At 35.2% G+C, this 23,542-nt stretch overlaps 1 long non-coding RNA gene across 1 annotated transcript in view; it reads left to right on the top strand.

The window, feature by feature from the left end:
• Window positions 1-23,542, top strand: part of LOC121071347 — a 284,653-nt gene that overhangs the window by 143,959 nt on the left and 117,152 nt on the right. The gene's annotated exons all lie outside the window — the stretch shown is intronic.

Raw genomic sequence — 23,542 nt, 5'->3', positions numbered from 1 at the left:
AAAATAACGGTTAAAATTAAATGCTTCATCTCATACCCAGACTTTCATTTCAAGTCTTATAAAACTGAAATATTTTATACAAAGTTGTCACTAAACATCATTTCTGGTAGATGCAAAACTGCCTGTCAACTACTTGTCATGAGATTTTTGCCTTGTAACATATTTCTGTGGCAGAAAATATAATGAGATTACTGGATGTGATTCAGAAATTTTTTCCTCAGCACAAACTGTTGGCTTCTTAACTTTGCTGTCTATTATAAGGAGTAGAAAACATCACCAAAGCAGCGTAAGCTAGCCATGCCACAAAAGATGATGTTTACAGTCATTTCAGTGACTCCTGTTCCATGCTTGTCCAGCTTGAATTGGCAGTAGCCTGTCTCTGTGCCAAGGCAATGTTAGAACACAGTATTATGCAAAAATCTCATTGATCTCTACAGAATATTGCTGTTACCTTATTTATTACTTCCAAGAATTATGTGAAATTATGTAGTGTATTCTCACAGCACTGCCATCTTGTCCAAAACCATTACAATTTTGAGCCCTCAGGAAGTTAGGTTTTAAATACGGTTATGAATGAAACAGAAGAGCTAAAGCAATGTCATAATGAAGCAATGCTTAATGCTGACGGAGTAGATAACCTTTTGCATATATTACTTTGGTCCTTATTTCTGATGGTAGTGTTATCCCAGTTTCATCCAGGGAAGTTCCATCTACTGGAATGATCTTAAGACAAGAAGGGTCTCTTACTTCAGGCCTGTGCAGGAGAACTGAAGATTCCTGTGGCTTAAGTCCTTTATCCATCTTTTTTTATTATTATTATGCCTCCGGGATGCAGCTCAGGACCTGGACTTTGGTGTTTGTAGAACAGCTTTTTGTGTTAGCCTCTCCTGTTGCCATGGAAATCTCATACATTTTTGGCAGTTTTCATCTGTTGTTTAGCATTCCAATCTGCTTTCATGCCATAAGCACAATACTCTTCTCTTACAAAATACAGATTTTCAATATCAAAGCCCTTGTTTCTTTGCTGTCTATACATTGTCAGCCAATGTTCTCTGTACTTTCTTTCCCTTTATCAGTTGAAATTATCTCTTCCAAAATTTATCTTGTTCATTGAGTCCTAAGCTGAAGTGGCATTTGTTTTTACATATGAACCAAGGTTTCTTAGGCTTAAAATGAAAAAGGAAAGAAATACCAAAGATACTACTGTAACTTTGGTCAAATTTTTTATGCTACTTGCCGTACTTGAAGTATGATATATGAGCATATAAAATATGCAGTCACTATATGGGAAATAGCATGTAAGGAAATAAACAGCAGATTACTGCAAGTAATATAGATGTGCTTATGCACCCATGAAATAAGATTTCTTGATATGCTTAGGTACAGGTATCATCTGGAAGAAGAGTACTGTGCATTCATAAATGAAGTGATAAAAGACCTTTTGCTCCTAAGGTAAGCCTTCAGGAATGGACAAGCAGGGAAGTATGATTGTCAGGATTTAAAATGAAGAACTGTTGTGTCAAATAGAGTACAAAATATTTAGCCATATTCCTCAAATGAAGCAAAAGCAAAGTAAAGTGTTCTTTTTGCTCTAGCGAAACAAACAAACAAAAAAAAATCCACCAGAGCTGCTTCTACTTATTCTCATACTACTTGATCCAGATAAACATACTATTTTGTTTTCACCTCGTTCACCTTGTTTATGAGCTTTAAAATTTCAGGAAATGAGTGAAGTAACAAGCAGGAAAATCATCACATAGGCAAGGTATCTTTTCTACTATGCATACTAGTATGTCCCTGAATTGAAGTACCGTGTATAGATTCTGCTAGCATTTGAGAAGGTTGTGGACTGATAGGAAAGATTCCAGAGATTTTGTTAGAAAGTTGGAACAATTATAGAACCAGAAAATATGACCTACAAGGGAAGATTGAAAGAGGAAATATTTTTCAGATATCATGGGAGACTTTTAAGAAAAGTTCAGACTATTAAGCAGAAATGACACAGGCATAATTAATCTTGCCTACAGGCAGGAGAATGGATCCTTTCCAGTTTGTCCTTTAAGGATATTTGTCATAGATGTCTACAAAGCTACTCATTTCTCTTTCAGACTTTTGTTCTGCAGGATATCTATTTTCAGCAGAACACACTCTTGAATCCCATATTGCTTGCCTTTGATTCTAACACTGCTCCTTGGCAAGTAAAGAATTAGTCTTTAATTACAGGTACTACATCTTACAAAACACTTTGCTTCTGACTATATGTGACCATTAGGAGTTTCATATATATACCTGTCTGTAAAAATGCCCAATTCAGTGTTTCAGTGCCCAAATGTACAGCTCAGACAACGATGCAGTGATCAACAAGCAGGAGAGGACCTATTTCCAAAATGCATCCAAAGCCAAAGTATACTTCAATCTCTCTACACCTTCCTGAGGAGGGGAAGTGCAGAAGGTGCTTTTTTTTTCTCTCGTTACTGATGACAGGAGACTTGGGAATAACATAAAGCTGAACGAGGGGAGGTTCAGACTAGATCCAAAGAAAACTGTCTTTACCGTGAGGGTGATCAGTCACTGGAACCGGCTTCCTAGTGAGGTGGTTGGTGTCCATGCCTGTTCAAGAGGCAGTTGGACAATGCCCTCAATAGCATGCTTTACCTTTTGGTTAGTCCTGAAGTGGTCAGGCAGTTGGACTTAATCTTTGAAGGTCCCTTTCAGCTGAACTGTTCTATTCAGTGAATGTAGGAACATTACCAGATATTCATAATGCTCCAAACCACAACCAGGAAGGTCGTATTGCTTTGGGGCACTTTAATCCCATAAATAGTAAGAACATTTGGAAGATCACTCTTAAGTAGAAACGATCTATTGGTATGAGAGAGCTGTGAAGGTTTGTAATAGGAGGAAAATCCTTGCAGTAGTATCTGGAGTCCTCTTGCAGCCAATACAATCCAATATATCAGTATCACTGGTATCATTAAATTATATAAATATGGCATCCTGTACATTCTTCAAATATTACAAAACATGGTATCCCTTTTGCTGTGAAAAGACCACAGACAGTTTGTCTACTGAATGCTTGTTAGTGGCTGGAACACAATCTGTGATGTGGGACTGCATTTTTCAGTTTACTTTTTCCTGAAAGAAATTCAGTTCATGCACTCTAAGACTTCTCCACAATGTGAACTGAAGCATAGTAAATGGAGATGATTGGAACATTCACTTCAAAAGCATATTCCTTCTCCAAACTAAAATGCTAATGTGCATTCACATTTCAGATTTTTTCTTCCTGTTTAGAATTGTAATTAAGCCTACAGGTCTAATACTTAACTTTGAAATACATTTTCCACGACAAAAAGGGTTTAAACATTTGTTTAATTTTAGTGCATGTATTTTCTTTGCTGTAAAGTCAGGATCTCTGGAGTATGAACAACTTAAAAAGAAAATTTTCCATAAAAAGGAATCTCTTGATTGCTGAATAAATCACTTAACCTATTTTCTTAATGAATTGATCAATTCTTATCTCTGTGTGTGTACTCACACCATTATAATGACCTGCCCATACCATTGCACTGAGTGAAGAAAAAGGATTTTAAAAAACATCATTTTTGACCTTTGCTACTGGGTGATCTACAGACTTGAAGTAATAAAAATATACATTTTGTTTAAAGTTGTTTATTTGCCAATTGACCTTTGAATGGTATAAATACATGATCTTCAAATTTCACATCAAACAGTACTACCTGAAGGAAAATTATAATTTCTTCCATTACTGAAATGCAGTTCCAACTTTGCCATGTAAAGTGACAGTCTTTAAGCAGTATTAGTTTAGGGAATAACAACTGGAGAGGTTAAGTGTCTAATTGAAACTTTCAAAGACATATAGGTCGATGCTTAGCCAGGGCAGATGGACCTTCCAAGAGGTGTAAAGTGCATTGTTGATGTTTATTTTGTATCTCAACCAAAAGAAAATACATGTGGTCACAGGCTAGACCCAAATTAAATTAATGAAGAAGTAAGATTACACAATCAGAATTAAACTTTTTGTGTAAAGTTAGGGGTATAAACTCTAGAGAAAGGAAAACACAACCACTGTGGAATGTGGAAGGACACACAAACAGGAGGCTACAGACAAGTCAGCAGGCAGGCTTGATCTGAGATGTGTTTTCTGCTTTCTGCTGGACTGACAGAGGTTTACTCGGTTGTTTTTTGCATGTTGAGCATATACAGATAAGAGAATCCCTTTAACTTTCATCACTAGAAGCCTGTGTGTTTGTCAAAGACAGGTCAGAACTCAACTCTTACTCTTGTTGTGGTGATCCAAATAGTGATGCTCTGTAACATAAAATTGCAGAATATTTGCTAAGAATCTTCAACCTGTTAAAAATTAGGAAGAAAGAAAAAGGTTCACTTTTTTCTATTGAGTGCATTAACGCTGTACAAAATCCATTATTTCAATACTTGTCCCACTTGGACATTTAACCTGGCCACTTCAGTAGAACACCATTTGACTTGCTATTAACTGCTTAGTGTCTGCTGAGAGTGGAGAAATCATGAATGTGTGAAAACTGATAAGAAAAAGATTATGTTGGATTTCTTAAGTTTGCTGATTTTTCTGTTTGTGTGTGTTTACTAGTGGCTTCTTTCATATCACCATTTTTTTAGGACTTAAAAACTAAAACATAATGTAACCAACACAGATGTCATCTTAAGTGTTGACCATCACAGAATCAAAGCAGAGAACAGGGTTTACATACAAGATGGTTATTGGCCAGCTGAAGCTCTGTTTTGACTTGTTTTGTCACAGAGATATCCAGATTATGATTTAGGATTGTTATGAATGTTAATATTAGTTGTCCAAAAATTAGTCACGTAGTTTCATCAATGTAGACAAAAATAACTCTTAAGTGGGTATACAACTCTAACTCCTCTTAGTTTACGTCTGAAAATGTATAGTTTGAAAAGTTAGAAAATATTAACCCCATTCTGTGTGCTATGCCACCTCAAATTGTTTATACTATTTTATAATAATGTTTTTCACATAAATGAGACAGGTCCTAATCTTTTTTTAGGCATTTGAGACTGGAAATAAAAGGAAATTCTATGATGATTTCATATATTTATCTGGATTATAATGAAATGCATGCAGCAATGCTTCCATTATGACAGGTTCAGGGAAATATGTTCCTGAAGATGGAATCAACAAAATCAGAAATCACTTCTATATAATTCTGATCTAAAATGGTAATGTTTCGTTTTTTCAAAGGGTGATCTACTGATAGAGCATCTCAATCTAAGTTTAATGTTTTAAGAACACAAGATAGACCTATTATCTTTTATATGCAGCTTTTTGAAATGTATCCTAATTGAGAACTCTGGATGGTTCACTGCATCTTTAACAAGCTCAAAAAGCTTTAAAGTATTGAGCGGGAACAAGGGTAAACTTGTTGAGATGGAAATCAGGTCATCTTATTTCCCTAAGAACATTTTCCTTGAAACAGACATCTCTGCATGTCATTTTTTCAAATATTTTTGAGACAACTTAATGATCTCAGTGTATTCAACGCAAAGGCTCTTTCAAGATCAGGATAACTCCCATTTTTGATATTTGTTTCCTCTAGGCTTTTGTTTTCTTATAGTGCTGGTAACCTTTTCTCTCTAGGTGAATAAGTTCTTCCCTCAGCTTTCTATCATTCACACTAGGAGCACTTAGATCTCATTTAAACTTTTTTTTGTTAAGGTTTTTCAGTGAGTTAAAAAGAATTAATGGAAACTTACAGATGTTTGGGGGGAGACTGTCTATAATTTTAATTGCATCAAGTGTTCCCTTCCTTACTAGCTTTAGCCAACTCGGAGAATTTTTAGAATCTTTTTTTTTTTTTTTTCTAACTTGTGTTTTTTGTCTTCAGAATTGCTACAGAACATTCTTGTAGCCATAGATAGGACAATTTCAATAATAATTAGAATTATGTTTCTAGGACAGTTTAAAATCCCCAGTCAAATTCATGGTCCTGTTGCATCTCTTGCATATATATATATTTAAAATTGTACTTTGTGAATTGAATTCCTAAAAAGCAAGTTCTTTCAGCAAACCTAGACAGATGAGTAAGTAAATGTGAAAAGCATAAAAAGATTTCACTGCTTCATTTTCTTTACTCTGTAACTTGCAAGATGGAACATTATGCTATATAGATGTGAAAAGTAATGTGTGGTACCAACAGACTGGGTTTTGTGCACAGTGCTCTGTCGATTTGTTTTGAGCAAGGTGTGCAGCATACATCATGTGACCAGCAACATAAGTCTCTCACACGTGAACTGGCTTGGGGTGACGAGAATATGTAATTTGGCTAAGGCAGGGATATGTTGCTTGTCTAAGCTTCTTCTAGATTTGTGCTTACCGCATTGTTGTTCATATAAAACTAAGTCCTTTTTATATACAAATATCAGAATAGTTTGTATTCTGAGATTTTACTAAATAGCTAGGGAGGAATTACTCCCCTCTTACTCTCTTCTCTTTATTTTTCCATTTGCAGATTGTCTAGGCTGATTTTTCAAGGTTTAACCATTTATTAGGTAAGACTAAAATTGCTTAGAATGTAACAGACTTCTTTAGAGAAGCGTTTTAAAATAATCATAAAATTACACTATGATCCTCCAAAGGAATTTAGAACTTGAGAAAACTTAGGAAAGTGACTTGAAGTTAAAAAGGAGAAATGAGGAAAGATACTCAGTTACTATCAGTTTCTTAAGGCATTGGTAATGCTTTAACTATTCATTTATGTAAACTTACACAGCAGGGACAGATGTTTCTAAAATATGCTCTGTGTCCTTTTCTCTGTTCACCAGAAAGTTGTTCAAAGCAAATTCTCCTACATAATACGGGGTCTGTTGACAGCTAGGTTTATCTCTTCTGTTCATATCATGATATCTTAAACAATATTCTGACAGCAGTTCTAGACTGAAGTGGGGATTGATCTTTTTAGGTCTGTTGCAGTTGTTCCTATTTTATAAATTATCAATATGTTAACACTCAGACATCCAAAGACCATCATTCAGAAGAACCATGGACTGTAATTTATTTTGATGCACATAACTTTAATTCACAACATCTGGTAGTAGAATATGGCTCAAGATAGCTAAGGCATTTATTACTGGAAGATATCTGAGCAAATAATGTTTCCTTTCCCCACTCTAATCTGTGTCTTTAAGCCTGAGGTGAAAAACTGAGAGTTTACTGGGAAAGAATTACTTTTTTATTAACCTTTATTTTATTCTCAGTTATTTATGTAGTAACCTTTCATCTGAAATATTTTCGTCCATATTCAGTGATGTTTTTAGAAGTCTTTCCCTCTCATCCTAGCTAAAAGGACTGTTGTGGTTTAACCCGGCCAGCAGCTAAACACCACACAGCCGTTTGCTCACCCTCCCCTCTCCCTCTCTGGGATGGGGGAGAGAAACGGGAAAGTGAAGCCTGTGAGTTGAGATAAAGACAGTTTATTAAGACAGGAAAATAATAATAATAATAATAATAATAATATTACTAATAATAATGTGTATGAAACAAGTGATGCACAATGCAATTGCTCACCACCCGTTGACCGATGCCCAGCCTATCCCCAAGCAGCCGGCCCCCCACCCCGGCTAGCTACCCCTATATATTGTTTAGCATGACGTCAGATGGTATGGAATACCGCTTTGGCCAGTTTGGGTCAGCTGTCCTGGGTCTGTCCCCTCCCAGCTCCTGCTGCACCCCTAGCCTGCTCGCTGGCAGGACAGAGCAAGAAGCTGAAAAGTCCTTGGCTTGGTGTAAGCACTGCTCTGCAACAATTAAAACATCAGCATGTTTCAGCGCTCTTCTCATCCTAATCCAAAACATAGCACCCTATCAGCTACTAGGAGGAAAATTAACTCTGTCCTAACTAAAACCAGGACATATATCCACCCCTTACTCCATACCATTTATGTCATTTTTTTCCCTACAGTTGTTCTAATGAAGGTTACAAAATTATCTTTGCACTTCTTGGGTAAGAGTATCAGATACTCTCTCTAGTTAGTACACCTAGAGCAGTGTTTCTCAAACTGTGGTCCATGAGACTTGACAGAGGATCTGCAAAAGGGTTTCAGTAATATTTTTTGCATATACAAGCAAGAAAAAATGCAAAAAAAAAAAAAAAAGAAAAAAAAAGAAAAAAAAAAAAAGAAAAAAAGGGGGGGGAGCAAAAAAGTAGAAAGCAGTGGTAAAAGACAAAGTTTAGCTAAGTTGCCACATCAGTCTGTTGTGAACGAAAGCCAATGTATGGAGCAGTACGTAGCACAAGGATTTTTTCAAAAGGTTAAGTAAACCCTTAGTTTTAATAGTTGAGAATCTTTGGAGTAAAGCATTCATCATAGTCTCCTAATTTTGATTACTTTGCTAATCAGATTGCATCTTACAATTAGACTTAGTATTGATCAGGTGAGATGGGTGATACAAAATGTAGAGGAAAAAAAAAATAGCTTAGGCAGCTTCTGCATTTACCCTTGGATAAGTTTCCCAGTAGCTGTACTGAAAAATCCAGCCAGAAGTTATTTAAATTAGTATTTTATACCTCACTTGTTCCATATATATTTTTCTACTTTGAGCATTCCTACCTTGTACTTCACATTTAAATATTGGCCTGGGGTACATCACCAAGACTGCCCTTCCTTCATTCCGTTCAAAGTGGGAAAAGCAGTTCAGTATTTTTGACTTACAGACTGGGGAAGTATATGGATCTGACATTTCCCTTCATACAAGAAAGTTTACAGATGAATGGTCTTACACGTAGTAAATAGCTTTTTGTAGCAACTGCGTCAAATCAAAAATGTGTGAAAGATCTTTTCCTTGCTAAAACATTTTCAAAGTTATCAGACTACTATGAATATATCTTTTCATTCTTTCTCTCGTACCTCCCACTGTTAAATGTATTCCTTTGACTACGCACTGAACAGGGACTTAAAAGTGTCTAGAAAGAGTACCTTGGCAAAGAAAAGTTGGAATAAAAATGGAAATTAACACAAAAGCATCTTTTGGCAAGTAAACTTCTGGATACCCTTTTACTTCTACCACCATGCTCTTGGGGTTTACAATACAATTACATTTTTAAAAAGCAGAATAAAAGTATATCTAAAGATCAGATTCCCACCTGAACATTATGGAATTCCAATTTCCTTCAGTACTTCCATATCCAAATTTAAAGTATGCTTTGGAGATAATTCACTTTCAGGAAAGTGTCACAGGCTGCTCTTCAGATAACATTACAATTTTTATCTTAAGACCAAGAGAAAAATATTCCAGGTTTTCTTCTGTGCCAGTCTTTGAATCTTTTTTTAACAATACCTGCTTGCTGTAGATCAAATGACAACAGATCATTCTGAGGATGATTAATATGCCTGAAAATCTGTTTCCTACTTGATAATTCTTACTTTTGTTTCTCCTAAGTATATATCTAACCAATTAAAACCATCATAGAGATTTAACTAAAACAAAAATGCATCAAGCTTTGCATATAGTTTATTAACTGTTGTCAGTGCCTTCCAAGAGTGTTCAGTATGTTTTAGGTGCTTTAGATGAGATTCAGATGTAATGTATATATGAAACCTTTTTTGTCCTTGACATGCGATGTACAGGAACTGTTGAAACAGAAAAGTTACAAGTCACTGATGAACGTTTTACATTTCTTGACTAGCATACAAACTGTTAGAAATAAGAAATCTCTCCTTGGAAAAGTGAGAGGGAAATAAAAATCTTAAAATCAGAACTTTACTTCTAATGTAGACTAAGAAGGGTGAGTAATATCTCTGTAGATGAGAGTCCTTGCTTCATAGCATATAAATCTCAGTAGGAATACTAGGAAAGAGTTCAAGGTAGAGACGTTTTTTTCCTCCAAATATCCTTCTGAAATCATTTTACTGCACCAAGTAAAACCACGTAAGGATGTTTTTAGAGCCTACAGTTTCTGCAACTGCTCTGATAGCAAGTAAGAAAAACAAAGGTCACATTTAACCAGCAGCATTGCAGCTTGTAGAGTTTCAGCTTTTTTTTTTTTTTAAAAAAAAAAAAAGTAGTCTACTACATAGAAGCTGGTGTACTTAATTTTAATGAGTGGATCAAACTGGATTTTTTTTTTTTTTTTGAGGTTTTGTAGAAAATGGTATTTACTGCATCAGAAATAGTTTGTAGGGATATATCAGTTTTGATGTGATGTAGAGGATGTTCTGTGTTCAGTGGAACAAGGAGACTTTATTAACACCATAATGTAACAGAACTTATTTTAAAAGTTCTTTGTTTGGTATTGCAAATGAACAAAGATGAATCCATCCTGAGTGAACACTAGGCCAGAGTTGCTCAGATAACGTCTCACCAACTTCACATACAGTGTTCCTAATGGAGCAGATCAAGAGAAGGGTACCCCAGTGAAGAGTATGATCAGTGTGAAGCCACTCCAATATGCAGAACAGCTCAGTGTGTCTGTCTCCATTAACCCTCCCTGTGACCTATATATAAAGTATTGAACCCTATTAGTCCTAGTGTTTTCCCAACCACTTTGTTGTGATAATTAATGTGGAAAAATATTACATATTGTTGTGAAAAAAAATTAAGTAACGAGGTTGTGCTTCTGCAAAACTCATTCTTCTAAGTTAGGAAATCCAAAAGAATATGAATTCCCGGTACAGACCCAATTCTTGGCATCTATGAGAGAAGACTTTTATTTTTTTTCTTTTTTTAAACCATTTTGATTTAGTCAGGCAACTTATAGTAACAGGATGGGAAAATAAAACTTGTTAACATTATTTACTTCCCTGCCTAAAGTGTTCAATCCATCTTTCTCCTTGTTGGGTTACCAAGTTTCATCACGGTATCCTGACATGTCTTCTCCGTTTTCCAAGGTCAGTCTCATGATCTGCTTCCTTTGGTTTGTATTCCCTAAAAAGTAGTATTCAAGCATCATTCCCTGCATTAATTTCAATATGTGAATGAAACTACCTTGGAAAAGTTCTTGATAATCCATTTGCACAAATCTGTTCAGTATATCTTCTGATAAATCCCCTATTTCAAAATATGTATGAACCCTTTCCATTGCAAAAGGCACCATTATAGAATTGAAGGGAGAATAACATTTCATATCCACAAATGATGCTCTTCTCTACTTTGTGAAGACAAGACATAAAATCTAACATTAAGAACAGAAATCTTTACAACAATACATAGATTACAACAGATTATAATAGTATCAAGTGCAATAATTTTGAAATAAACTTCAGATTTTCAATGTCAAGTCACATTTAAAATTTGCTATTTTTCTCAGTATAGAATTTAATACTACTGCATATAGAGTATTAGTATGTAAACTAATTTAGCAGGTAGTTTAAAATGACAATTTGATACTGGGAAGAAAGGAAAAACTGATTTTCATCACTGAAAGTGAGAGTAAATATTTTTGTCTTTGGATATATATTTTCCCTATGTGCTATCTTCCAATAACACACCTGCAATGTGGTGTATGAATATCAGTGTGCATAAAAAGGCTTGTCATAGTTTAAAAGCAGAGACTAAATTAAATCCCCTCTAAACATCTGTATTTATAAATATAGATAACTTCTTGTAGTCTACTGGAAAGTTGCTAAACTAGAAAGAGGAGATCTGCACAAGACCAACAGAAGTCTTTGCTTAATTAATGGGTGCACATGAAAATCAGCTTGGCTTTAAAGCCTGAACAGTGGAAAGGGAGTACAGATAAAATGCCAGTGTGATTTGTTTTCAGTCAAACTGCAGGTACCATGCTTGGCTGTCAATATTTGCCTGCAGGTAATGGGTTGGAAAAGAAGTGTCTGTGAAACAATGTCTGGCAGAAAATATTGCTGGAGATTAAGAGCTTTCTGTACACTGTGTGTCTTACTTATCAGGCAGTAAGAGCAGTCCCAGTACTTTTGTTAAATAGGTTTGTGAGGTATATCCCAACAGTGCCTATACAGACCTTTGGAGTGAAGCTCCTGATCACGGGAGATTGCTGTCCATCCTGTAGCATACTAGCTACTAGGGAAGCTTCTCCAATGTAAAATTTCATTATGAAATCTGAGCTGTTTCTTCATACATCTCCCACTAAGGCAAATGTTTGCAAGTAATCAGAAAAAATGAACTCTTCTGTTGTACAGCCTGCAACAAATTTTGTCTTATAGAAGAGGAAATAGAAGTACCAACGCAACTTCCTAGACTGGTTGCTTCCTCTCATTAGCTTAAACTTTGGGCATGATTTTTTTTTAAATCTTTGAAGTCCAGATAATAATATTTAGTGCTGCTACCATCCCATTATACTATGAACTGGAAGAAACATCTTTGAGACTGAGGGACCTTCTGGAGTTGTGCATTCTCTTTTTGTTTGTTTTAACAACTGGGCATAAGGCAAGTAAAAACTTTTACTTTCACCAGGATCACTTTATATCCAAATATTTTCTGAAAAGCAAAAGTGATTTAACCTGTGCATGGTTTGTAGGTTATCAGAATAGTTTGGTGTAGATATGATCCTGAAGGTCCTCCTATCTGAGTTAATATAAGAATGCTCGGGAAGCAGGTTTCAGGGTAGGTAGTTTATTATAATAATGGGATCAGCTTTTTTCAGGAGTTCCTTAACGTATTTCCCCGTCGCGTTGTGTCATACCCTGTCAGCACACTGCATCTGGCTACATGCAATGAATTCATTTCTTGCAGCTTGTGATAGGCATGGCTGGGTTATGCATCCTCTTTCATAGTGAAAAGACACAAATGTCTGTTGCTACTTCTTGAAAGGTAATGTGGCTCCTCATACTACCCAGGGTGTCCTATGTAAAATGTTAAATGTTTCTAAAGAGAGATGCAAGGGGAATAAATTTTAATTCTATTGAGATCTATTTGTAGGCTTCGATCCATCCGTGCCATGTTAGGAAAGTGTATTAGTACCATGAAAATCTATGCACTCAATATTAAAGCAAAATATCAATGAAATGTCAGCTTTTGTCTTGAAAAAATTCCTGCTACAAATAGTAACATTAGAGTGGATTTTAATTTTGAACTGAAGAATTGTTTAAAAAACATTTATTTTAAACGTACTGTTCTCACATTAGTGCAGCTGCCATTTTAGTTCATCTGGAAAATATATTAGAACTTGAAGGAAAAGCAAAATCCAAAGAAATGAGAAAAGCTTTCTTACAGATATGAAATTGTCAGGAAACACCAACAAGGATAAAGAGCAAACACAGAGTGATGAACCTAACTGTTGTCTTTTGTGTTGCATTCTTTTAGGGTCTTTATCACATGAATTTTAATTCATAAAAGTGGTGCAGACAATAAGTAATCTGTGGTTTAAAGGAACACATTCGTCAGTGCAAAGTCCTATCATTTTTCTCTGACATGGTAGCCAAATATATATATCCTCTTGAGTGTGATGCTGTGACAATCTGCTACTACACACTTATTTTCTTCCCATTCTGACCTTGACATTGCCTTTCCCCCAGTGGTAGCAGGTTTGATGAAGTTTATTTGTAATTCCAAGAATTTCCTTGCAGCCATCCAGCCTAGTCATTTTTTTATTGATTTGCGTAAAGAAAACGAGAGCAAAAATTCTGAATTCTTGTCTCATAATGGGATTTTAATGCCTAAATCTCTGGTTGTCCCTGGTCAGAGCACACAAAGGAGCACATGAAGAACATTTTAATGTTTGTATTATGCTATCTCATTTTTATGCATTATATGATACAGGACCCAGCATGCACCCTATCTGCCTTATTTTATCATATGTAAATGGGACCAATCTCTTTTTACTATGACTTTGAAAATACTTTTCTAAAAAGAAGCAAGCACATTAAGAGTCATTTTGTAATCAATTTTTTAGATTATGTGGTGTGGTGTACCTATTAAAAGAGAGAAACAAGCAAGTTATGATATAAATAGGCTGGTACGTTTTTGACATTACATTTTTGTGCAGCACAGCTGGATTTTTTTTGTTTTCCTGAAAAATGTTTAAAAGCTAGACTGAAAAGTAGACTAATAATATTCATTGTGAGTCTTTTAAATAGCTATCATAGATTCAAGCAAAGACAAAGCCATTGCTCAAACACTGGATTTGGTGTGATTGAAAGGAACGTTTAATGTTTGATTGAAGTTCTGTTCCATTAGTTTAAAATCTCCAATGCAGTTTTCATGGTATACAAGTATGTTATATTTTTTGCTTATCCTACTGAGTAGCTTTATTGTAGATCAAGGTGTCTCCTCCCTATACAGTAATATCAGCTTTCACGCTCTTGTGACCTTTAATATGGTACACTAATTTCCTTCGTAATTGCAGTATTTCTTTCATCATAGTCCAAATCCAATGGGGAACAGCAAATACTTTAAACTTATATTTCTTCTGATACAGTAAAACAATATAGTATGGATAGTATCTTGATTCTGAAGAGGAAGTCTCAAGGAACTCGGTGTTAAGAAGCAGTGGGTATAATTCCTTACATTTTTTGAAATGCATATTTTTGACAATTCCCTTGAAATAATTATTTTCTTCTTTATTTATATGCATTTTAACCATTGCCCTCAATCTCATTTTGTGGTAAATTTCTACAGACCAGATATGCAGAATGTGTTTTTCTCTTCGATTTTAATAGCCTCTATTATTAAAGAAGTATTATTGACAAGTGCCATTTTCTTATTTTATTGGAATCAAGCTAAATGTCTTTCACTAAATGTAAATATTGCTAAGTTAACCTTCATTTTTCAAGGTATCCTAAGACACAATGAAGCATGTATTTTCATAGGTAGGACGACTGTGGCTGAGCATGATAATTGTGTTAGTTTTGATTGTTTCCAAAGCATACACACTTGGCTCATAACCTTTCCGTTTTCACAGTCCTTTTCACTTTCATTTGAAATTTCAGTTTCTTTCTGTCAACTTTCTGTTTAAAAGTAACATCTCTCTCTTGTTTAAGTAGTCCCTCTGCTGAGAATAAGGATTTTAATATCAACACTTGACTCAAAGGTCTGCAGCTAGCTTCGTCTTTTAATTTCTAAAACCTACTTCCCAAGTTTTTTTCTACAATATTGGGTACGGACTGATGAGCAAACAGGCCTTTTTAGGCCTATTTTTAGTTTCAGTAATGGTCTGATCATTATTCATATTATGTTTACACAGAATTCAGAGTTTGTTTTTACAGCTAGTGTAAAGCTGAAGCACTTGATCAAAGTGCTAAAACTAAAAGTCGATATCATGTAATTTCCAGACTCATAGTTTTGTGGTCTCTTGTCTGAGGATCCTACCACCCTGCTATCTTACCTCTGCATCTGGAAGGGCAAGTAAATGGCCTTTCACTTCCCATCAGACTCCCAGGTGTCCTAAAGGAAAACATTCACCTCTGTAATCATTTTGTACACTGTGCTAACAATAAAAGTTTTACAAGGATTTCTTTGTTTCTGAAGGGCATTCCTAAAGGCCTATAACCTCCATTTTTAACTGTCCCAGAACAACTTCACATAGAATATATTGGTTTTGTCTCAATTAAGGATTATCAGGAATGTTTCTTCAGCAGATTTTGAGATTCACTTGCTGTGATTTCCCAGTTTTGTCATTTGGAAATTGAAAGCAATGACAAAGAAAATCTCTTTAAACATAAAATGAAATGCTGTTAACTTCATGTGAACTGATGTCATTTGTTTCTCATAATAAGATGCTGTTCAACCTGGTATAAAGTAACAGTACGTCGTGTAACTTTCATTAAAGCAAGTCTTGGTGCTTGGAAGCTTTATTTTTCTATCATGTAGATATACTCGTGCCACATGGTCATGAAGCTATGTTTAAAACCAGCTGACTGTATATTAAAATTCAGGTTCATTCTGGCCTTGTGGGAATCAGACTATTACAACTGTTCAAGGACATGCTTGAAGCAGAAGGGTAGAGAGTGCTCCAGGACATCTCCAGGGTGATTGTTAGGACACTGTTTTGAAGTTGTCAAGATATGGTGTGCACAAATGTATCCCATCTTCTGAGCTTGTGTTCTAGTTGGTTAAGGAGAAAATGCTATGACCTCGATGTAAAGCTATGTTTTTGTCTGATTAGTGCTGACAGCATATATTCATTGTGCTCAAACCATACATCTTTCATATAGGAACTTCAGGCTTGGTACAGGGCAGGACCTGTCTTGTTAGTCTGAATTGGATTTAAGCATGAGTTAGGTGCTAAGATATCCAGCTTTGTTAAAGTAGAAGTGCTTCTGGACATGCAAAGGAGTAGAAGTCTATGTCCTTCCAGATTGTTACTGCAAAAAATTGAAAATGACCATAATCTCTCAGATACTAAAAAAGACAGGAATTTCACTTATTAACTCTGAGAGTCAATGTTAGAGCACTTCCTGGTTGACAGATATCTGCGTCAAATATAGTCAAGATTTTGCTAAGTCTCAGTAGAAAACCTAAGAAGTGCTCAGCAGAAAACAACCTTACCTACCTACTCTTACAGTTGCAAATTGACGCACACAAAGAAATCTCACTTCATACCTTTGATAGAAGGCATAAGAAAAATGTTTACTTTGTATTTGTTTTGTAAAAGTCTTCAGTCCAAATGATGTTGCTTTCTTCATTTCATCATCCTTCCTATATATTACAAAAGAAATTCTCCAAAAGAGAATAATAGCTATATGCTGAAAAGTTTTGCCAGGAAGAAATTCCGCCAAGAGTTGTCTCACTCTACACAAATAGCTGTTCATGCATATGAGAAATTTGAGTCTGCAAGCACCTTGAAAAGCAGTAGAATTAACCATAGTTTAAATGAAAATAAAATTTTGAGAATTCTCAATGCCTACTGAGGAATATAAAATCCGTGCTGTGAAGGTTTGATATCTCACAGGCAGGGAAGATCATGATTAAAATATTTCCATGAGAAAGCTTAAGGGTTGGTCTAAAAATGAGCATAGATAAGACCAAAGTCATAACAGAGCAGCAGTTGGAATCAAAGGGATTTGTCACTGAAGGACAGAATTAATAGGCTTTGTATGTTGTAGAAGAGAAGGTATGCATGGGCCTAATGTTTAAAAGAGGTTAAAAAGAATAATAGTTTAAAAAATCAGCAGCACATTTGAATAACTTTATTACACTAAGATATAAATATATGATCTCCATGAACAGCTGGTACTTATTCTTCTGTCCTATAAGCATCTGTCCTATATGACAAGGTCAAAATACTAGCATGCATTTATGTTGACAAAAAAGACTTTTATATTTGAATTTTGCATGTGTATATATAGGCAATTCATATGTACAAATTGGAATGTATGTATATACTTACACATACCTATTTCAAGTGCAAAGCCTGAAAAAAATCAACCAATGAGGTATCTAGTAAAACTTGCTTGTTTAAAATCATTCATTTTTCCTCTCCAGCCTTTCAGTAGCTGCATTCCTGCCTCTTCTTTGCCAACACAAAAGAGAGAAAGAACTAATATGCATTTAAATGGTTACTAGGGGAATAATATTGCCTCTGTATGTAATCTTCAATGGTCACGGCAATGAGATATTGATGGAATTCATAGTGCACCAAAGCATTTATTCAGATGTGTTGTATGTTTGTAAATTAAATTCACCTACAAGAGTCAATAATGTATGTATGATTCTTTGTTTTGTGTTAATTTAACTTACTTTTAATCTACCCTGGAAAGCCTAGTACCCATTAATAGCTCCCTTTTTAAAGTTTATAGATGATTCCCAAATGTCATGTCTTTTCGCTACAAAACAATAGCTTGGACAGGCATAAACAGTAATGCAGACTCACCTGACGCTTGTTTACAATTAACAGTAGAATGTCTGAGAGCTTTTTTTTGAGCATTTTGAGTCAAAGTCTGGAGCCAATAGCAGTAGAACTTCAAACATTGTACCACTTCTCCCTAACTTACTAGAATATTTTGCAAAGTCAGTTTAATGTCTTCAAAATTATCCAAAAGAATTGGAGACAGTTTTACAGAGACATTTACATTGTGTGTATCTGCTAGTGAGGGACTTTCTAGAAATGAAATAATGAAACAAGTCACTGAAGGAGTCTACAGGTCTAGGCAGTGGTCCACTTCTACAAAGCTTCTTGGGCTATTAGCAGATACAGCTCTTGCCATGTTCTCACCACCACTGGTTTTACCTGGGGGAGTAAACAGATGCAAGTAATATTCGTTTGAAGACAATTTCCCTGCACCAGGTAAAATGGTTTTCATTTTGTTTCCTGACTTTCATTTCAGGCTCTTTATGCTGCAAGGCTGCTTTCTATTTAAACCTTTCTAGGTTCTTTTTTGCTGCTGAATTGCCCCATCTGGTTCCTGTGGGAGATCATATCTTTGAAATTTTCTCAGATGGGTGACCAAGTTATAGCTAAATGAAATGGACTGGGACTGGGCATAGGAGTCACAGTTTTACGGCACCACTTTTATTTTGCAGCAGGGGAGGAGCATACAAGCTTCACAGCTACAAGATGCTGATGTGATTAGCAGCGTGAAATTAGTGTAGGAAGTGGAGAAGAACAATAGTTTCCATGCCTCATGTTTAAAAGAACTTGTTAAAATTTCTGATGCAAGTCATCTGGTTTTGATCTGCTGAACGTACATAAAATGTGTCCTATCTTAGAGAGACTAGGTAAATGACTAAACTGAAATACCTTCCCTTGGACAATTAGAATATACACGGCAGGATAAAATAGAGAGACCAGCTCAGGAAGAAGTACTAGAAATAAATAAATAGAAGTTAATGCCAAAAAATATACTGGCTTTGAGTCATTCTTAACCTTTGCAAGCATTTTTGTCATAATTTCCACCATCTAATAGATTTTTAAAGATTTTCATTAAAATCTCACTTTCTGGCCAAAAATATTACTTAGTTATGACTAGCTCTACTATTTCATCTTTAAGAATCCTTCTATCGAAGACAGCCTGTCTGCATGAGAAATAGGAAGGATCCATCTTCTGTAAAGCTCTGGCTATTGTAAGAGCACCTTCAATTTGTATGAAAACTCAAGCAAAATGAAGTAATGGTCTTCAGACAGAATTCAAATAATAATGATTCAGTGTTGCCAAGAATTTAACCAGTGTTTCTACAGTGCTTGTATCTATGAACATAATTAAAAAAAAAAAAAAAAAAAAAGGCAGTAATATCCTGGTATGATAAAAACAGAGTGGTTTGTTTTGCTGTATTTACTCTTCTCTACAGCTACTTTCCTAGCATAACACATTCTGCACCTGTTTCACATGCACCAAAAGGAACTTCCTTCCTTCTAGATGGCATATCATGAAAACTAAGTGTTAACAACAAAAAAGAGTTATAACTTAAAACTGTGATTTATTTATAATCTTCTCATCCAAAAGTACTGTTTGTGGGCCATCAAGATTATGCCAGGCACAAATATATCATATGCCATTGTGTCAACACTACAGTAAGTTAGCTATGCAGCCAGGTGCCAGCACAATTATGCAAATAGCGGTACTATTGGCTTATCAGTCAAAAACACTGCCAGAATGCCTGGGAGACAGATTTCAATAAAGGAGATACACTCTATCTCAGTGTGGCTGACATTAATAATTTATGATTAATCAGTTTATGGAAACATGTTAACAGCAGAAAGCTGTGGAAAGCAAGATGGATCTCTTGCCTCTGCTTTTCCCATTTCTTTTCCTCTTAGCTGACTCCAATCTTGTTATTACTAAAAGCCATACAGAGTTCTTCACAAAAGAATGGATTAGCTTGTAAAAGAACCAAATTTAAGTGCGGGGCTGGGGAAGAAGTGATGAGAGGACATCTGCCTTCTTACAAGTAGGATTGAAGTGGAGCTGGGGCTTAATTTGTCCCACAGCCAGGCCTATTCCAAGCTGTGTTACTAAGAGCTGATTTAGTATCTCTAGGCCTTAACTACAAAATTTAAAACACCGGAAATCTTAGTGTTTGCATATTTCAACGTAATCTTCATCCACTCAAATAAAAGGAAATCCATGCAATGTTCGCTCAACAATGAACCATTGCCAAGAACATTTCTTATTCTTGGAGCCCATACAGAAAACAATTAATAAAATGTGAACTTGGAAGCTGTGGATAAGATCTGTAATTCAGAAATAGGAAAATAACCCTTGAGAATGCTTCAAACACTCCATTATTGAGATGAGCCTCTGAATTGCTTCTGCAAGTTCTTTAGTTGAGATCTAAGTGTAAAACCACTAGACCCAACTGGAGCTGGATAGTAGGAATCTCTAAGTAACATGCATGGACATTCACTTGAATAGGTTGGTTTTCCACTCGAGCTTGCTTTGAGAAACCTACCGAAATGATCTGTGCAGATGAAACTCATAGAACAATACCAGGTTTTTAGCACCTACTAGATTCTTCTGAAATTAGCCATGAGATTTTGTATGTTGGTGAACTCATGTTTTGGGAGAGGGAAGCAAAAATAATGTTGTGTAAATAATCAGGCTGTCTGAAATTTATTTAAGCATGATTTTTCTTAAAGGAATGTATGATGTTAATAAATGTATCCCATATAATTATTTTTTCCCTAGTATTTTTATGAGTCTGCAAACTTTTTTGAAAACTCAGTCTTATTATGTAGTTTCATCTTGTTTGATGCTCAACAATATACAACATTGCAGAGTATTAAAAGAGTGAAAAGCATATCAAAATGCAATAAGTAAGAACTGAAACATAAGTATATCAACATCAGAATATATATTTCACTATACTCTTGTGCTTTGTAGTATTGACATTTGAAATTCCTAATTTATATTTTCAAATTTTGACCTGAATATAGTTTATTATTATTAACCACCAGAGATTTCTCTGAGTGCCTTAAAGCCTGTACTAATAGACTCTGATGTGATTAAATTGAACCACATTGCAATGCAGAATGCTTCTGGAACCATCAGTGACAAAAGTAATTGATAAATCAACCAGTAATTGACTTGAGATAATGAAGGTACTTTTAAGATGGATTAAGATTGTCACCTAATTAGCTTTTTAGAAAAAGAAGTAAGGTTATGTTTACTACAAGAGCTGTGGTAAGTCATTGATTTAAACAAAATTGGATAAATATGCCATGTGGTAAAATGGTATATCATACAGGTCAGGATTGTCTTTATGTACAAACAAGCTTAGTAGCCGTCAAGGTCTATAAATTTTATTTTCTGATTCAGATATGTATATCAAGAGGTGAAGTCTTATATTATGCTGTGCTTTTTAACTGTTTAGAGGAAACCTGGAAAATGTTTTTGTTTCAGGATTTCCTAAGGAGCTATTTATTTTTTTCAATATCATCTTTTCCTGGAACTCCTGTAGATAAAATGTTCCATGCATTTTAAGATGATTTAACTTCTAAGTGAATGCTTGATCCTTGTGGACTGACCTTGCTTATTGCTAATTTTAAGAATGCTAAAACTAATTTCAATACAACTTTAAATACAGTTCAGAAGATTAAGGCTTCAACAGATCCTTTAGAAACCACTTGGACCTGAAGGGATATAGGCAGATCTGTATTACCACTTTTATGAGTGAAAGAGTCAAACATGCTATTGCTTGTTACCATTTTTCAAAACTGATTTTCCCATTTCTTAAAGGATCAACTGAAAATATCTCAATTACAAATTAAAACAGACTGCTTCTAATAGTAAATGAAGATATTTATTCTTGGTCAGTCCACAAAATGGATTTATTTTAGAGCAAGGTTGAGTTTCAGTGAGCAGCTGCCTCCAGCCCATGGGAGAGACTGTGCTGCAATATCAAAGAGAAGAGGAAGAGAGCAGGTCTTCCTCCGACCTCCAAAAAGAGCATTCCTAAGTGTCAGGGCATCTTCCCCAAATCGTTTGTCACTCTTAAGTAACTTGCTTTCTCCTTCAATGGGAACTGTTCCATGCTTTGAATCCTACTGTTGTTTTTCTGTTTCTTGAACGTAATGTTAAAAGCTTTTTTACAAAGAGAACGCCAATCACCTGTTTTCAAACTAGAGTATAACAAATGGAAGTTGACTTCATTTATAAAAAGTGGAATTTAGATTAGATTTGAGGAAAGCATTTCTGCTTCTCAAAACAGTTTCAAAACACTGTAACCCACACCTCACAGAGATTTTAAAAAGACAAATTTGGCAAACATCCTTTTAGTCATGGTTTAGTTATATTAAGCCTGTCTCAAAGCCCGTAGAAGTAAAAGGATGACCTAGAAATTTATCTGGGAGCTCCTTTCAGCCCCATAGCAAGGAATACATAGGTTATAATGTATCATGTCCTGGCAGAAATTACTTTCTCACCAATTTAAATGTCTGTAAAGTCCATAAAGTAAGTCCACAGGAGTGAAAGTGAACATTTCTTTTCTGTTAGTGCCAAAATCTTTAGATCAAATATTGAAGCTACTCTATAAGCTCAGCTAAGGATTACATTTATAGCACAGAAATAAAATAAAATTTAAATGCAAAAAGCCATTACTCTTTCAACAGCTATGTGACCCAATGCCTCAGACAAGTTCATTACCTTCTATTCATTTCACTATCAAGCTACAGATTACCCTTCCTTTTTTTTTTTCTCCTCTAATACTTTGTGCACTCATCATAAACTAACCAGTGGCACTTGGATCCTATTAACGCACTGATTTATTCCATACACATTGTCTTTCTCTGGATCTCATGATCGTAAAATCATAGAATATGATTCCAAATATCCTTCCTGAGTTGGAATGGACCCACAAGCATCATCAAGTCAAACTCCTGGGTCCACACAGGACCACAAAAAAAAAAAAAAAAAAAAACCCACAAACAAACAAACAAACAAAAAAAAAAAACACTGTCCTGAAATTCTGAAATCCACATTTTGCTCTGGATATCTTTACCGTACTTAAAGATTTCATTGTTTGTGGTTCATCTGTCCCTTTCATCTCTACCACCTCTCACTACTTCCTGTCTCAGTTTCCTGTCTCAGCTCCTTCTTGTCTTTACATTGAAAAAGATAAGAGCATTAACTGCACAAAAATCAGTTTGATTGGATAGTAAGTGGAAGGTCCACATGTCAGTGGACCTTTTCTACTCTTTGTTCAAAAGTGACATGGTCTCTGAATGCTTTTCTTGTTCTGTACATTTCCTAGCATATGTGAAGGTAAAATCATCTTGATACCTTTTGAGAAACTCGTTTTCTATGTTCCAAGAATGATATGTTGTGGCAGCATGAGTTGTACACCATTTTATTTCTCCCTAGAAGGAAGTGTTGTAAATCATTCATCATAAATCTGCACTTTGCTGGTGATTTAAGCAGAGCTTGAGTCGAAGAATTTTCACCGATACAGTACCTCTTTCTTGCAAAAAAGAGCAAATATTTGGAGCAATATTGGTGCTGCACTCTATCTTCACAAAAAACTCAGTTGCAGAAACAAAATCAGAGAAGTTGTTTCCTGCATGTCAGATGAAAATTAATGACAAAATAGTCGGACAGTTGGATATAGATTTTTTGACCTTGTCTTTTTCACTTTTTCTAACTTTTGCTCAGTAAAAACAAAATTACAAAGAGTAATTTT

This window comes from Cygnus olor, chromosome 5 (assembly GCF_009769625.2).
Source record: "Cygnus olor isolate bCygOlo1 chromosome 5, bCygOlo1.pri.v2, whole genome shotgun sequence".
Classification (NCBI taxonomy): Eukaryota; Metazoa; Chordata; class Aves; order Anseriformes; family Anatidae; genus Cygnus; species Cygnus olor.
Note: the sequence above shows the minus strand (reverse complement) of the source record. Positions and strands in the feature narration are given on the sequence as shown.